General features: G+C 38.9%; 1 long non-coding RNA gene across 1 annotated transcript; it reads left to right on the forward strand.

Annotated features, from left to right (window-relative positions):
* Positions 1–8,961: 8,961 nt before the first annotated feature.
* Positions 8,962–13,133, forward strand: LOC133722147 (uncharacterized). The gene is made up of 8 exons (XR_009852501.1): positions 8,962–9,412; positions 9,503–9,737; positions 9,861–9,983; positions 10,693–10,750; positions 10,912–11,123; positions 11,563–11,679; positions 11,925–11,985; positions 12,775–13,133. It is a non-coding gene; the product is annotated as an uncharacterized LOC133722147 (long non-coding RNA).
* The last annotated feature ends 203 nt before the right edge of the window (positions 13,134–13,336 follow it).

The following is a 13,336-nucleotide window of genomic DNA, read 5'->3' on the forward strand; positions in this document are numbered from 1 at the left end:
GCTGTGACAAAGGATATATAGCTTGAGACCAAAGTCCTAATTTCCTTATAGGGCAATCTTATGCCAGAAAAGGATGCATCTTAACAATGATAACACTTGTTCTAGACCTTCTTCGCCGTCAACACGACAATCCTCCAAGACTGAATATTATTGTAGAGCTCTATCATCTATGACATGAGTCACTCACAAACTAGTCCACCACCCAAAACTATGTTGACGAAGAAAAAAAATGATCACCACAACTCTTGTAGTTTTCATGGCATCTTCACATACCACACCAAAGATCCTCCACCGCGAAAACCATCATAACCACCCAAAATCTCATACCACAAAAACTATAAGCTAATGAACAAGAGCGCCAATTGAATAATCTACACTTCCGCAACTCATTGCTGTCTCCACTAACACCAGCTTATCCAACCAAACAACCAGGTAGATGATCATGATGCACTAGCGAGGAATAGATCAGTGAAGTCAATTACAAATGTCAAAGCCTGACACCTAGACAAGACCTAAACTGTGGAGAACCATAACGTTTCACAAGAAAAATCATTATGAGAAGAGAGAGGCAATATATCCATGCTATCTCTAACCAAGAATCACCAAACAAGGAAGGAGCCAGCTTCGTCATTGAAAACCTGAAAGATGTTATGGATAAGTGCTTGCCAAACGTAACCCTAGTAAAGTGAGACAGACACATTGAGGAATTATGTGGTTGTTTTGTAAAAATAATATGTTTGTATGTTAATATAATGATAATTTGGATATTCTATAAGTTTTTTCTTTTCTTTTGATGATGTTTGAATGAATTCCAAAATTAGATTGTTTGGATCACAACATTACATTGGGTGGTGAATTAAACTAATAAATCCCTAATAAAATTTTTTCTGACCCCAATAAACATATTTAGACCCCCAACGTAAAAGTTTTCCTTAATTTCTCTCTGACCAAGCTCTATTAGAGTAACTCCAACAGATTCCCTATATTTTGATTTTTCTCTACTTTAGGGAAAAATAAGCCTCTTTTGCTCCAACAGATTCCCTATAACTATCCATATTTTAGGGAAAGTGAGGAAAGAGAAAACCAAATTCCCTATATTTACAGCAAACTCTAAAATAGGGAATCTGTTGGAGTTAGAGAAGAAAAAGAGGCTAAAGGTTTGATTTTTGCCTCCCTGTAATACAAAAATTATAGGGAACCTGTTGGAGTTGCTCTTAGGGTTTGCTTTCTAGGGTTTTAGGAAGAAAGTTTCAGATTACCATACCAATGGATATTCTCAGCTGGAATTGCAGAGGAATCTGCAACAATGCAACTGTACTGGCGTTGAAGGATTTGATTACCCAAAACAGACCCCAAATCGTCTTCTTATGTGAGACAAAGATTAGCAAGAAGGAGGATTTCCAAGCCTTGCATATGTCGCTAGGGTTTTTCTAATTGTAAGGAAGTTCTAAGCGAAGTGCAGGAGGGGCGTCTGGGGTTGTTTTGGTGTGCGGAGATCGATGTTCAAGTGCGAACATGGTCGGCGCATCATATCGACACATAGGTGAGAGGAAGCCCGGTGAGCCGCTATGGCGAATGACGGGCTTTTATGGCTATGGGCATACGGCGGAACACGATAAATCTTGGCAGTTGTTGAAGGATCTTGGTGACCTTGATTCTCTTCCATGGGTTGTCATCAGAGATTTCGACCAGATCTTGAACAACGACGAGAAGATTGATGGTCCTCCAAGAGCTGAGAGGCAAATGAGAGGTTTTCGAGAGGCTTTGGGATACTATGATCTACTGGACCTAGGGTTTCAAGAGGCTAGAGCAACGTGGTGGAAGTCGGAAACCCATTTGAGACTTAATTGAGCAGTCTGCACTCCTACATGGTGTGATATCTTCAGATATTCGAAGGTAGTTCACCTTCCTCCTTCAGAATCGGACCATGTACCAATTATACTCCATGCTAGCATGGTTCCAATACCAAAAAGGCCTCGACATCACAGGTTCAGGTTTGAATCTTTTTGGCTTCAACATGGTGAATGTGATCCTCTCGTTCGAGAGAAATGGCAGGCAAACTTTTCTGGGGTGCCCATGTGCCCATGTTCCAAGTTACCAAGAAAATTTCTCATACTCATATAGCTCTAGATAAATGGCAGAAGACTACATTTCGGGTTTGACATCAGCAAATGATGGGCGTTTGATCTAGGCTAGAAGAGTTGATAAATGCTTCTGTGACTAAGGTAATACAGGAAGAGAAGAAGACTCTTACGGACAAGCTGCATGTTTTGCTTTCGGAGGAGGAGGCTTTTTGGAAACAAAGAGCTAAGGTAACTTGGTTGAAGGAGGGAGACTGTAACATGGGATTTTTCCACCGTAAGGCTGCTAATCAGAAGCGGAAGAATGTAATTCATGGTCTTTATGATGAACATGGTAATTGGGTAGATGATGATGAGGGTATGGAGCAGATAGTGTCTTCGTATTTTACAAAAACGTTTACTGCTTCCCCAATGGATATGGAAGCAATGAATCAGACTTTAGTAGCTATTCAACCTTGTGTGACACAAAATAGAAACTCCCAGCTTTGCAAACTGTATACAGCAGAAGAGATACGTGAAGCTTTGTTCCAAATGTATCCAATAAAGTCACAAGGACTAGACGAGATGTCCCTTCTATTTTTTCAACACTATTGGAATACCATTGGGCAAGATGTTACAGAGGTAGTTTAGAATTTTCTACATACGGGTCATATGCTGAAGCAGGTGAACTTCACTCATATTTGTTTAATTCCAGAGGTGAATCTTGAGCATATGTCTGATTTGAGGCCTACTGCTCTATGCAATGTAATCTACAAGATTCATTCAAAGGCTATTACAAATAGACTTAAGATGATTCTTCCCTCATTATTTCACCGTTTCAAAGTGCTTTTGTCCCAGGCAGATTGATAATGGATAATATTTTGGTTGCAAATGAGATTGCACATTTTGTACACAACAAAAGAGAGGGGTCAAGATGGTTGGATGGCATTGAAGTTAGACTTGAGTAAAGCATATGACAGAATGGAGTGGCTTTTTCTCAGGAAAGTCATGGAAAGATTTGGTTTTGCTCATGTTTGGATTGAGTTGGTGATGCAATGTGTGACCTCGGTGAGATTTTCCTTTCTAATCAGAGGCAAGCCTAGAGGCTTTGTTATTCCTAGTAGAGGCTTGAGACAAGGGGATCCTCTCTCACCATACTTGCTCTTAATTGGGGTAGAAGGCTTTTCAGCACTCTTACAGCAAAAGCAAGCTCATGGATTATTACCTGGTATTGAGGTTTGTTCTGATGCTCCCTCAGTAAACCATTTACTATTCACGGATGATAGCATGCTGTATGCAGAGGCCTCCCTTGATGCTTGTTATGAAATTCAAGATGTGATTGAAACGTATGGGAGGGCTTTAGGGTAGCTTGTAAATTTTAATAAGAGTTAAGTAGTGTTTCAGCAAAAAATGTTGATCAAGTGATGCAAGATGAAGTGTCTTCTCTCTTGGAGGTAGAAGTTGTGGATTCACATGAGAGATATCTAGGATTACCTACTTACGTAGGTCGTAAGAAAACAGCGACCTTTCAGTTTATTAAAGACAACCTAGCCAAGAAACTTAAGAGTTGGCAAGGGAAGTTGTTGAGTGGTGCAGGAAAGGACATCTTGATAAGAGTAGTGGCGCAATCTCTCCCAAACTATGCTATGAGTTTGTAAGGACTTGGAGCAAATGTGTGGTAGATTTTGGTGGGGAAGTACTGATGATAAGAGAAAAATTCATTGGAAAGCTTGGGATGCACTATGTCATCCAAAAGAAGAGGGTGGCTAGGATTCAGAAGCTTATCAGATTTCAACTTGGAAATGTTGGAAATTTTGGCAAAGCAGGCTTGGCGAGTCATTTCTAATCTTTCTTCGTTGATTGCTAGAATTTACAAAGCTCGTTACTTTCCTGAAGGATCTTTTTGGGATGCTTCAGCTCATAATATATACTCCATCTTTTTCTTAGAGGAGTATTTTTGCAACTAGAGAGCTGTTGAAATCGGGCTCTTATTGGCAGGTTGGTACAGGGCAATTTGTTAGAGTTTGGACTGATGCTTGGATCCCTAGCTTGCATGGTTATACTCTATAAGATGTTTTACCTATGAGGAATTTGTCTCTAACAGTAAATGAGTTAATGAATGCACCAAGTGTGTGGAATGCGGAGAAAATTTGAGACATGCTTAGTGATACTGAGGCTGAAGCAGTGCTTGCTGTTCCTTTATCCAACCGGATAGTGGAAGATAGAGTGATCTGGAGGTTGGAAAATAAAGGATGTTTTACAGTCAAAACGGCATACCGGTATGCTTTCTCAAATTCTGTGGGACAGTCAACTGTTTTGAAGAATACTATTATTAGTTTCTGGAAGAAGATATGACATGCAAAGATTCCAAGCACAGCCAAAGTCAATGTTTGGAAGATTTGTCATAACATACTACATACTAGGTGTTTGGCTCCAATTCTGTTGCAGCTGGTCAACAGTCTCTTTTATGCGCGGGCGTGCCAGCACCGTTCGGGTGCGGTCGTCGGGGGTGTCCCTTGACCTGACTTCTATCAAGCGATTGTAGACGAGGAGAGCACCAACCTCGTCGTGGGATTCTTTATGCCTCGTGGCGAGGACTTTTGCTGAGCTTCTTGAAAATCACAATCGATACTCGATGTTGTAGATCGAGCAGAGCGAGAACCACTGGGAAGTAGAGAGAACTTGCTAAAGCGTGACTTTAGCTTGGCTGGGTTGCTAGGGAGTTACCCTTGCTTGGCTGGTTCTGTAACCGTTGTGGTCGCGACACTACCGTCGGCTCCCGAGGAGACTAGGACCGAAGCACGTTGACAGAGGGTTTGGTGGCACTGAAAGTCGGCTTCTGAGAAGACTAGGACTAGGAGTGTGATCACCGATAAGAGAGAGAAGGAGAGGAGTTGCTCTTAGAGAGGTTGCTCTAGAGAGAACTTAGATCATCTTAGAGATGTTGTTGAATTGTGTTGTTGTTCCTTTGGTCGCGGCACTACCGTCGGCTCCCGAGGAGACTAGGACCGAAGTACGTTGACAGAGGGTTTGGTGGCACTGAAAGTCGGCTTCTGAGAAGACTAGGACTAGGAGTGTGATCACCGATAAGAGAAAGAGAAGGAGAGGAGTTGCTCTTAGAGAGGTTGCTCTAGAGAGAACTTAGATCATCTTAGAGATGTTTTGAATTGTGTTGTTGTTTTTTGATACTTGTTGTAGCCTCTATATATAGGCTACCAAGCAACACTATTTGGCCTTAAACAACTCATAATGGAATGTTAGGTTTAAGCACTTAAAACACTAATGGAATGTTAGGTTTAAGCACTTACTGCTCCAATTTTGCTGCAGCTATATCTCCACCAAGAACTCAAAATGGGCCTTCGACCTCTTCACATAAAATGATCCACAATGAGTGTAGATCATTGTGGCAAATTTTCAGAGCTTTCTTCCATGTGGTTGGGCCGGAAACGCTGCTGGACCTCTTACAGGTCCAGTTTTCCAGTTTTGCTTCTGCAGAAAATTGGACTGATTGTTTGAAGGCCTTCCACTCAAAACTAGCTCTGGTACTCTTCATAAGAAATGATCATTGGGCTGTCTAGAATGGATCTGCAGAGTTTCAGCTCATTTTGAGTTCATTTGGTCAGGCGGCCGCTCATTCTGTTTAGCTTGGTTTCTCCTAGCCGAAGTAGGAAAATGTGCTAAAGTTGACTTTTCATGCTTCCATAGTAGGCTTTATTTAGCCTCTAAATATATATATTTCGAACTTGTCGACAATATATAGCTTGAGCCACTGACATTGGCTCAATTTCTCCAAGACGTGCCTTGTCAGGCCAAAATGCTCATTTTGGGTCCAAACACTAGGGTCATGTTAGCATCTAAACACGTACAACTTGATTCCTATAATTGTATGTTATGTAATAGTACGGATGAAACAACTTTGCATTTATGTCGTGACAACTCTTATTCAAGAGAAGTTATTGGGTTGAATGCCTACCTTAGGCAAGTGTGTTTCACGTTGGAGACAGATGGATTTACTGTGTTGGAATGGCTAAAGTACTGTACTGAGAGGTTAGACTCTTCTTATTTTGCTATGTTAATGTTCTTGTTACGGGGTATATGGAAAGAGAGGAATGATAGGGTTTGAAAAGAAAAATCCAAAAATGCTTGTGATGCATGTGGTACTATTTTCTACATCTAGACTCAAGGATTATATTTTTCATAACACATAGGGGCAGCTAGGCTCTAGGCACAGTGGTAGAGCTATAAATTGGAGATGTCCCCCAGCTGGTTGTGTTAAAATAAACGTCGATGGTGCCTTTGATTTGCAGTCTAAGACATGAGGCATTGGTTTGGTTATGAGAGATGATTCAGGGCAGTTTTTAGCTGCTTATTTGGGAAGGCCAATGTCGAGCTTGTTGTCTGCAGAACATGTTGAACTCCTAGCTTGCGAGTGTGCTATTGATTTTATACTGGAACAGGTTGTGCAACCTGTAGTTTTGGAAACTGACTACTTAATTGTTCAAAGGCAGCTTACTGGTACTGATGGAGCTAATGCTTCTCTGCTAGGCCGAGTTTATGATGATTTGAAGATACTGATAGCCAATATGCCTAATGTCCGCATAGTCCATGTGCGTAGGGAAGCCAATACTGCTGCAGATATGTTGGCAGCGCACTCTAGTAGTGTTGGCCATTGTTTTAATTTTTCTTCAGTTCCTCCTTTCCTTACATTTGTAATAGATGTTGAACTTTGTAATCTTTAACTTAGTTTCTCTTCAATAAAGTTTTGACCTCTTTCATCTCAAAAAAAAAAAAAAAAATTGGACCCTCAACAAATTCTACTAGGCCACAGTAAATACTTTACTGACCTCTAGGTATTTTTTGTCCTTATCAGGAAAATGTTTCAAAGAAAGCATCCTCATTAGAAATTCCAATCATTATCTAAACTTTTTGAGATTTCTTCTACTGTTTTGGACTCGTGGGAAATGTTCCTGCTACGTTGGTAAAAAATTGAACGTGTATAATTCGGCAAAAAAACATACATGTATTATTCGGTTAACCTGATTATGATACGGTCAAATATTAGGTAAAAAAAAAGAAGCAATACTGAAAATTTTCAAGTTTGAATTATATGTGTATAATTCGGCAACTAGTAAAAAAAAGGGTTCAAAAATACGAATATAAAAAACACTATTTTTTGTAAGAAAATAACTGCTAATCTACTCCCAACTCTTGCTTTCACTTTATATCATTTATGAAATGTGATAAAACATGAAGAAAATGATATGTCACTCAAGTATAATGCAATCAGGCACTTGAATTACAATACCCCGTACTGAATTTTTTTCAAATATACGTGTATTGAAGTTTTGTACACGTATAATATGCGTTTTAACTAACTATGGTTTCAGGTTTGTTTGTTTGTTTGTTTGTTTTTTCCAACTTCCAAGTATTTTTACTCAGTATAACGGATATGCGTATAAAATGTATATACAAAGGTTGACCTTAAGAATACGCAAAAAATACTGACTCTAGAATTACAATACGCCGTACTGAAGTCTTTTTAAGGGCTAAATACTAGTTAGTACCCTGTGGTTTAGGTCCAAAATCAATTCAGTCCCTGGACTTCTAATTTCATCAAAAACACCCCTGCACTTTCAATTTTGATCTAATAGGTCCAATTCGTTAATATTCTTTCAAATAGTTGGATTATTTGTTGAAAAACTATTTATTTTTAATAGTAGGACTCACTCCTAAATTGACAATGCAGACCACCTTGACACCACATCATAAAACATAGGCCATATATGATCCACATTAACAAGTTAAATAACTCAATTGTCGGAAAACTAACAAATTGGACCTATTAGATCAAAATTGAAAGTGCAGGGGTGTTTTTGATGAAATTAGAAGTTCAGGGACTGAATTGATTTTGGACCTAAACCACAGGGTAGTAATTTGTATTTAGCCCTCTTTTTAATTATATGCGTATTGAAATTTTATACGCATATAATACTTGTTTTAACTAACTATGTTGCGCATTCATTTCTCACAAACGAATTAAATTGCTAAAGCCAAAGTTCTAAAAGGTTTGTTCATCATAGGATATTTTCCTTGAAGTCTATAAGGGAGCGCTTGCCTATAGAAAGTAATTTTTATACGAAACCCTAAAATTGTTCTTCTTAGGGTCCTTATATAAATTTTGTTGACTTATGAGTCATTATTAGGATTAGGAGAATATAATATATATATATATATATATATATATATATATATATATATAGTACGTAGTTACCTTATAGGATTAGGTTTCCTATATTCCACTACACCAAAAACTGCATCACACAACACTAATCACACAACGTAACAGAAATCATCCGTTGTGTGTTTAAGTAAACTCGATTGTACAACGGTATTAGTGATGTTCTGTTGTGTGAATGCCAATAAAGTGATAACTTTTTTATCAGAACTACATTACACAACGAAATTAAGTATTGTCCGTCGTCTGAGTCTTAAAAAATTTAGCGGCAGATTTCCCTCCACTTTGGAGTCTTGGTTGCCTCTTGAAACATTGAAATTTGGGGTACTAAGTACAACGGATTTCACTATTTCCGTTGTATGATTGAAAAACTGAGCACCAAAGTTTGAGGAAGCTTGCTTGAATGTCTTCCCTAAGATAGGCCTAGCTAGTGCAAGTTGTGGAAATTATACAACAGAATTAAGAATTAAGATTTTCTGTTGTGTGAAATTGGAATTGGGCGGCAACATTTTGAGCTAAAATGCTGTAGGCGCCATGTTTCCCTCCATGATTTCACATTTTGATTTTTAGTGCGACTCTCAGACGACAGATGGGTGAGGTTTCTGTTGTGTGAGTAACTTTGACAATTTTTTTCTAGGTTTAATTGCCATGCCACATGTGGTGCAAAGAAAACAAAGAGAGAAGGAAAACAAAACCTAGCACGACATACAAAGACTCTCAACCCTCTCTCTCGAATAGCCTCCCCGAAGCTCTCTAGTGAAACCTCGATCTCTCTTGTGAATCTCTCAGTCCTCCGCGAAAGCTCTCTGTCTCGTGAAACCTCTCTCGGCCCTCTCTCCCCAGTTTCCAATTCCACACTTAATTTCAACCCTCTAAATCCCTCTCCTTCGCTCCTCTCTTTCCTCCACCACTCGTCTCTTCTTCATCTTCCGATTCTCTCGCTTTTCTTCTTCTGCTCTCAGAACCCATCACCACAGTCCAATTCTCCGACCATCCGGCCACCCCCTCTGCCGCAACAGCCGATCACTACTCCCTGCCGCTTCCACCCACTTCGCCAAGCGCTTCTCCTCCCTCTCCCCGCACGTTGTCGCCACTCCGTTAACCCCCTCGCCGTCAGGTACTCTTCTCTCTCCATCTCAAAACCCTAGATTTTCCCCTTTTTCCTAATGCTTCGCTGTTTTGATTGAGTGGGTTTTCGTCGGCGTAGTGTTCTCTGCTATGGAATTGGGGGTTGGGTCTAGCCATCTGTGACTCGACTTGTTCTCCAGCTCATTCCGAAGGATCTCGAGCCTCTCGTCATCGCCTTCGAAGACCTCGACATGCAGAAACAGATTCATTCCGCAACAACATTTTTGGGTTTTGGCATAGTCACCATCGAAGACCTCGACTCGTTCTCCAGCTCGTTCCGGGGCTGTTGAAAGCTTTCTCTTTGTCGTTAAGAAGTAATAGTTTCGATTTCTTTGTTCTTGTTTTGGCAGTAACCCTCTATTACATTGTGTTAATTCTAAGGTGGAAGTGATTGATGTTCTGGATTATGTATTGATTATTGCCTAAATTGGATGCAGACACCATAGAGATCTTCAAGGGGTAAGCTGGACCGGACGCCTACTTGGGCCGTCGCCGGAGTCTGTGCTGTTATCATCATCATCTCTTTGATTTTGGAGAAGGTCCTGCACAAAGTTGGAACGGTACTAATCTCTCTCTCTGTAACTACAAATCGGTTTCTTGAATACCCTTTTACTCATTCGTTCTGCGGTTTCTTAGTTTCTACTTCAAATCGGTTTCTTTTAATACCCTTTTGCTCATTAGTGTTGCGTTTTTTAGTTTTTAGTGTAAGTGATTAATGCAGAATCGTGGATCGCAATTCAAGTTTTTCTGAGCCTATTATAATTGGTGGTTTGACTCTTGTGTGCTCTCCTGATCATGCGGGGGTGACCATTTTGGTCCCCAATTTAGTCAAGAATTCTGTCTTTTTGTCTTTCTATGTAGAAGCAATTACAATAGACTATAGTTTCTTTCATACGATGGAGGCTGTGAATTCCAGCAAAATAATATTTTGGGAAATTCTGTTTCTTTTGTATGATCATTTTGACTTGGTAATGACTTCTTGAGTTGTTTGGATGAAAAGAAAGTGCCTCAGTGCTGGGATTCTAGATGAAATGATAACCGAGCAAATATCAATGTTGAATTTTCTTCATTTTACACAGTTCTTTCTTTTCATCCCTGTTTCTTGTTCGTTGTCATCCCTGTCTCTTGTTATGAGATTGATGATTTCAATTCCATTCATTTCTTGATATGAGGAAATTGGTGTGCTGTAAATGTAATGAACATTGTCTTAATATGGGCAATGTCACTTTATGAGGGTTCTTTTCATTAAAAGAAACAATTTCAATGCAGTGGCTTTCGGAGAGGCACAAGAGAGGTCTGTTTGAAGCTCTGGAGAAGGTTAAAGCGGGTAAGATGCACTTCACATTTACTCATAATCATGTTCATCACAAAGGATGCTTTAAAGTGATTCAAAGCTTAAACCAACTTTTCTCACTATTTTGGAATTGAATCTTTGTCTGAAATAGCAAACTATGGATACACATTTGACTTGTGATGAAATTGTTGCAGAGCTCATGATTCTGGGTTTTATTTCACTAATCCTGACCTTCGGTCAAAGTTACATTGCCAAAATCTGTATTCCGCTTAAGGTTGCATACACTATGCTGCCATGTAGTCAATCTTCAACTGCTTCGGAAGATGAAGAATCAACAAGTCGCAGAAGACTCTTATCGACTGACCGCCGATTTTTAGCTGCTGCAACTACTACTTCATGCAATAGTGTAAGTGTGCCCTATTCTTCACCACTAAACTTGACCATTTGATTGACAGTAGAGAGCATCATTCTGTTGATTATGCAAATGAGATGTCCAAGCATGTATCTTCTTTCTTTAGCAATTGAATTTGTGAGTCACATATGGATAGAACAATTCATTTTATCTGAACCCAAGGGTGGGTCCAGTGGCTTGTTCTTTGCTCTCACAAACTGAGGTCCTGAGTCTGCTACATTAGGCTCAGTTGGACTGCCTGTACTTCAGAGATCAAAGTTTCTTTTCCTGCCTTCAGTCCTTTTTTTTTTTAGTTAATTAATTAATTTTTTATATGTTTTATCAAGCATGCTACTATATCCCATATAATTAAGTTGAAGATTTTCCAAATTACAACTAACAACAAGCAACTATGCTCTTATCGGATGTTAACTTATCTGATTCTTGTTACCAGGGTTTTGAGCCACTGATCTCTATTAATGGATTGCACCAATTGCACATCCTCATATTCTTCTTGGCTGTCTTTCACGTAGCATACAGTGCTATCACAATGCTTCTTGGGAGGCTAAAGGTATGAAAAGTCTACTTTTGCATGTTTTTCTGTGTGTCTTCTTAGTAATCAAAGGTCCATATGCATAGATAAGTAAAGTCTCTATCATTGATTATATGGAAATATGAGTTTATGATGCGAACTTGATGAACTGGTTGGGTCCTCGATCCATGTTAAACAATATTTAGGGATCCTTACCATCCAAAAAATTAATAAACTTTGCATCTAATATATCTTCAATAATTGCTGAATGTTTCTTTCCACAGATTCGAGGATGGAAGGCATGGGAGGCTGAGACTTCATCGCATAGCTATGAGTTCTCAAATGGTATATGATCCTTTCATGTACATAAACTATTTTTAGAACTCGAAGCATTCCCCTTCTTATTGACAGAAATTTCTATACTTGTCATCTTGAGGCCTCATTTTGTTTCTTCAAAAGCAGTATATTAGTTTTCATATATACTTGACCTTTTGGTTACTTGTCTCACACCCAGCAAGGAATGCTGTATGCCTTTTTGGTCAAGTTTTAATTGATGTGTGTTTCATTTTGGAGTTTGTGTTATGATTAATGGAATTGAGAGGAAACGATACTGAAGCTATGTTTTAGTTCATTTAGAATTCTGGAGTTTAGTGCTTTTTGTTGCGGATAGTTGATTAGGTGGTCAGCAATTTACCCCAAAGGCAGTTTCTTGACACCTCTTGTGGCTTTCTTTCTTTGTTTTGTTTTGTCTACTGAGCATGGAAAATCTGATCAGTTTCTCAACGTCAGATTTAAGGAGATATAAGACATCATAGATTTGTATAAACTGCTTGTTAAGAGGATCTCATTTCTGTAGCCTTTACTTTTATGTCATCATACAATATACATACTATTAAAATGCAAACTAAGAGTAGAGGTAGAAATCTGTCAAGCACAAATTAGTTATTGCTATTCTAGTACCTAGTACCTCTCTGTCTTATTTGAGATAATTGTTCTGTCCTTACTTTTGTTATACTTTCTAATTATTATCGCCGTCTTTGCTATGCGAAGAGGGGAAGGGAGGAGATGGTGAGTACTTAAAGTACTTGACTTATACAATCATAAGTCTACTTATCTATGTTTGTCTTCTTGCAGTAATGGAGAGAGGGTTTCAAATACAAATGCAGTATAATCTACTGGAAAAGAAAAGAAAAGGAGAGATTTGATCTACAAAAAGCACTTTTGGCTGCTCTTTTCAATGCTCCTGAGAGACCCAAGGAGCCGGAGCTAGAAAGACCCGAGGAGCCGGAGCTACCAAAAAAAAGAACAGTAAGATCAAGCAAGGGTCATTGGGAGATCAAGCATGGACTACCAAGCTATACTTTCCTTCATCATGCAAAACTTAGGAAACTTAAAAGCTTCTTAGTCTATGATATGTATGAATGCTTTAACAATGTTCCTTAAATTCAATATTTGATGAATTGATGTATCACAATGCTTTTGGTACAAATATTGATCATTTGATGGTTTGCATTCAATTTGTCTTCCAATTGATCACTATTATATCCATTCAGAATTTGGGTATCCACACAACGCATTCATAGATATCAGTCATATCACACAATGGATTTTAATAACTAACATCATCTAGTTTTAAGCTCATACAACAGAAAATACTAGAACACAGTTGTCTTACTCTAAATCACACAACAGACAA

This window comes from Rosa rugosa, chromosome 7, assembly GCF_958449725.1.
Source record: "Rosa rugosa chromosome 7, drRosRugo1.1, whole genome shotgun sequence".
NCBI lineage: Eukaryota > Viridiplantae > Streptophyta > Magnoliopsida > Rosales > Rosaceae > Rosa > Rosa rugosa.